The sequence below is a fragment of the Syzygium oleosum genome, unplaced genomic scaffold, assembly GCF_021117445.2.
Source record: "Syzygium oleosum isolate NSW1041296 unplaced genomic scaffold, Sole_v2.1 Sole_v2.01, whole genome shotgun sequence".
Lineage (NCBI taxonomy): Eukaryota > Viridiplantae > Streptophyta > Magnoliopsida > Myrtales > Myrtaceae > Syzygium > Syzygium oleosum.
The window spans coordinates 2,551,015-2,554,283 of record NW_026607485.1 but is presented as its reverse complement, the minus strand read 5'-3'; the positions used below and the strand labels follow the sequence as shown (position 1 = coordinate 2,554,283).

Sequence of the window (3,269 nt, the reverse complement as noted above, 5' to 3'; positions counted from 1 at the left end):
TAGTAGATTCGAGAGGTAGGCCTATTTGTTGGAGCTTATTACTTCTACTTGTGACTTTCCCTCCAAAATTTTGAAGAAGGAAAAGGATATCTCGAGTTTTGAAAAATTATGGAATATCATGTGTAATTCCACATGTCAATCGTTGTATTTTGAAAGGTTTGAGGTGTTTCGCATTAACAAAAGTCAAATTATGAGAGTTCCAAGATAATGAAATTCCGATCAATTAAATAAAAAGCTTGAGAAAGACCAGGCATATGTCATTCTAGAACCATACTAAAAGCATGTGCTTCAGGCCATCACTTCCTTATAATAGAACATCAAATGGAACTCCTATATGTAAAAGAAAACAAATGCTGCCCTTGTTATGTATATTGACATTCACTAAGTAGAAAGAGAAGAAAGAAATACCGCAGGAATCATATAGGAAACAACTTACCAGGTTACGAGCAACCCAACCAACAAAAGCAGAAAGAATAGTCATCACCTGGATAAAAGATGCAGATACAGAAGGTCTTAGTCCATGAAAGATGAAGTGTCTAGAATGACTTCATGCTAAGGCATTAAATATTTGAAAGTTGTAGAAGTACACTTACTACCAAAGCTGCCAAGCAACCTGACAAGACAAGTCTCCTTGGGTGACGCATAGCCAGAATCTGAAAACATTAATCATGAACATGAACATGGTAAGAAGCTATTCCAGAGGAAGGCAGAGTTTGATGTAATGTAGATCACAATGGAACCAAGTCAAGCAGCTGACAACGAAGCACTCACTAGAGGGACAAAACTACTTCGGAAGCAGTTGCAAGATAGGATGTGAATATGGGGAATCTTGTATTTTCTTTCATTCCCCCTTCCTGGCTAGTAACACGCTGATTTTGGGTAAAGTGATAGGGGAATCTAAGCTACTGATAAACCATCTCATCATGAGGACCAACAAAACAGAAGTAAGATAGCAGCAAAGAAATCTCAACAAGTTCATATAATTTGTATGCAATAGACCATAAAATGGAAAAGAAAACCAAAAAAACATACATTGCCCCACAATTTGTAAAGACCAGCTGCTAAACAAGGTCAAGTTAGTCCACATAGTCAAAATTTGTGAAGACCAGCTGCTAAACCTTTATTAAGTTCCTACTACAAAGTAATTTTATCAATCCCAGTCATCCAACTATTTAGCCCATACACACATATCTGAGTAATTTAAAAGATCACTTCCAGCAATTTATTCATGCAAACAGAAATGTCAAGGGTCAGAGATTTTCCGTCTCTATTTATGGTTCAGTCCCAAGCCACGGTATTATAATTGCAATGCAACTCAATGATATTTCTGGCCTCTAAAAGGAAAGGATCTCGAAGATAACCTCTAAATTTCTGACCATTTGTAGCCCAAAAGCATCATCTGGATGGATCTGTCAAATCACTGGTAAAATGGTACACTGAAAAATTCTTACTGTTAATAAGACAAAAAAGTTTCCCAAATCAATAAATTGATGAAACTTAGACACTAAAAACAACAATAAAATAACAACGGCAAAAATGAGAGAAGAAAGGTAGCAAACCTGCTCATATAAGAAGAAAACTGATGTTGAAAATGTTTTTGAACTCCCTGAATAAGCATGCAACTTAACATAAGCCATAGGCAAGAAGTAGGGGTCTGCAGAGAATAGCAGAACATCATATATATGTGACAAACACAATCATCAAACAATGCACATGTGAAAAAATTTAACGATCAAAAGGAAACGTCTAATTCGACGGACTGATTGTCCGATTCCGCTATGTGACCACTGAAGCTCGACCGCTCCAGAGCCTCCTCGGCTTCAGGGACATTCAAAAAGGAATAGCGCTCACTGACTTGCTCCATAACAATTTAACGAAAGAGGCCCTGAGCTTTTTGCCAAGAAATATTCCTCCAACACCCATTCTATTGATTTCTTTTTTGTCATATCCAAAAACACTGCTCCACAAACTCCAGCTCAAAAAAACATGTGTGGCCGCCGCTAAAAGCAAACACAAGGGAACAGGGGCCAAAAGACACTATCAAAGCATTTGACCTGTTTGAAAAAAGTCCATGAAGAAGCCACAATCGCAGAATCGAATAAATGAAAAGATCCCGACATCTCATGCGACCAGCAGAACTCTCAGAATCACACTCGAATTTTTCGAAGCAAGCCGTATCCATCAACCGGGTCCCAATGAATTCTATCGCTATAGAACCAAAATCGGCGAGGGAAAAGCGATGCCTCATATCCCAGGAAGGGTGGGAGCTCGCGAGCGCAAGCGATCGCGGAGCGAAAGGGAGCAGATCGAGGACGCTAGGGCAAGCGGAGCGAAAAGGACAACAACAGCCTCGACGGAATCAAGGACTCGAAACGCGAACCCTAACAGAGGCGTTGCAAAGCTAGAGAGAGAGAGAGAGAGAGAGACCTCGAGTGACGGCGACAAGCGAAGGATGCAGAGAGATCATTGACGGGGGTAGAGATGAGATTAGACTAGGCAAGGCGACGCAAGAGAGCGTCCGACGGCGATAGCGATTAGCGATTGAGAGTTTGAGAGAGGGAGATGGGCCGACCTAGAGTGTTAATGGGTCGGCCCGACCCTACCCCAACTCTAATGAAACCCCAAATTTTATGGTCATATTCGAATAAAATTAAGGCCCGACCGCAAAATACCCCAAATTTTAGGGCCGGACCGGGTCGGCACGGGTTTTATTGACACCCCTAATGACAGTTAGGACCAAGAAAATATTCTTATATAAAACTTTTTTGATAAACAAGATCAAGTTAATGTAAAAACTATGTCACATTATCTAAAAACTTTCAAAAAATGCAATCTAGTCCTAGAACATGTCAAATTAGTCCAATTAAGTCCTTCGATTGATTACACTTTTTGAAAGTTTTAGGATTCGATTATACTTTCGTAACAAGTTTTAGGACTTGATCTTCCGTGACAAGTCTTAGGACTTGATTGCATTGTTTGAAAGTTTTAGAACTCAATTACACTTTTATGATAAGTTTTAGGACTTCTAGTGTACTTCCCTTTAATTTAATTTCCTTCTTTTTTTTTATAGGTCATTATGTTCTCTTCTTTATTTCTAAATTTCACTTCCGTCAAAATTAGCTTTGATGAAAAGAGAAATTTCCAAGAAATTTAGTTATTTTCTACATTAGCAAGCAAATTTATGGATTAATTGCCAAGAAAATATAGAAAAATTTTAATAGAGAAAAATTTTAAAATCAATTCTTATCTTATCTTCGAGGTTCTTAAAT

The 3,269-nt window shown here is 38.5% G+C and overlaps 1 long non-coding RNA gene across 2 annotated transcripts; it reads right to left on the bottom strand.

The window, feature by feature from the left end:
* Positions 1 to 271: 271 nt before the first annotated feature.
* Positions 272 to 1,732, bottom strand: LOC130140255 (uncharacterized). Of its 2 annotated transcripts, XR_008818297.1 has the most exons (4): positions 1,560 to 1,732; positions 1,362 to 1,450; positions 594 to 653; positions 272 to 484 (listed from the first exon to the last, which is right to left on the bottom strand). It is a non-coding gene; the product is annotated as an uncharacterized LOC130140255 (long non-coding RNA). The 2 variants fall into 2 exon arrangements; XR_008818293.1 differs by having other exon boundaries at positions 1,362 to 1,732.
* Between the last annotated feature and the right edge of the window lie 1,537 nt (positions 1,733 to 3,269).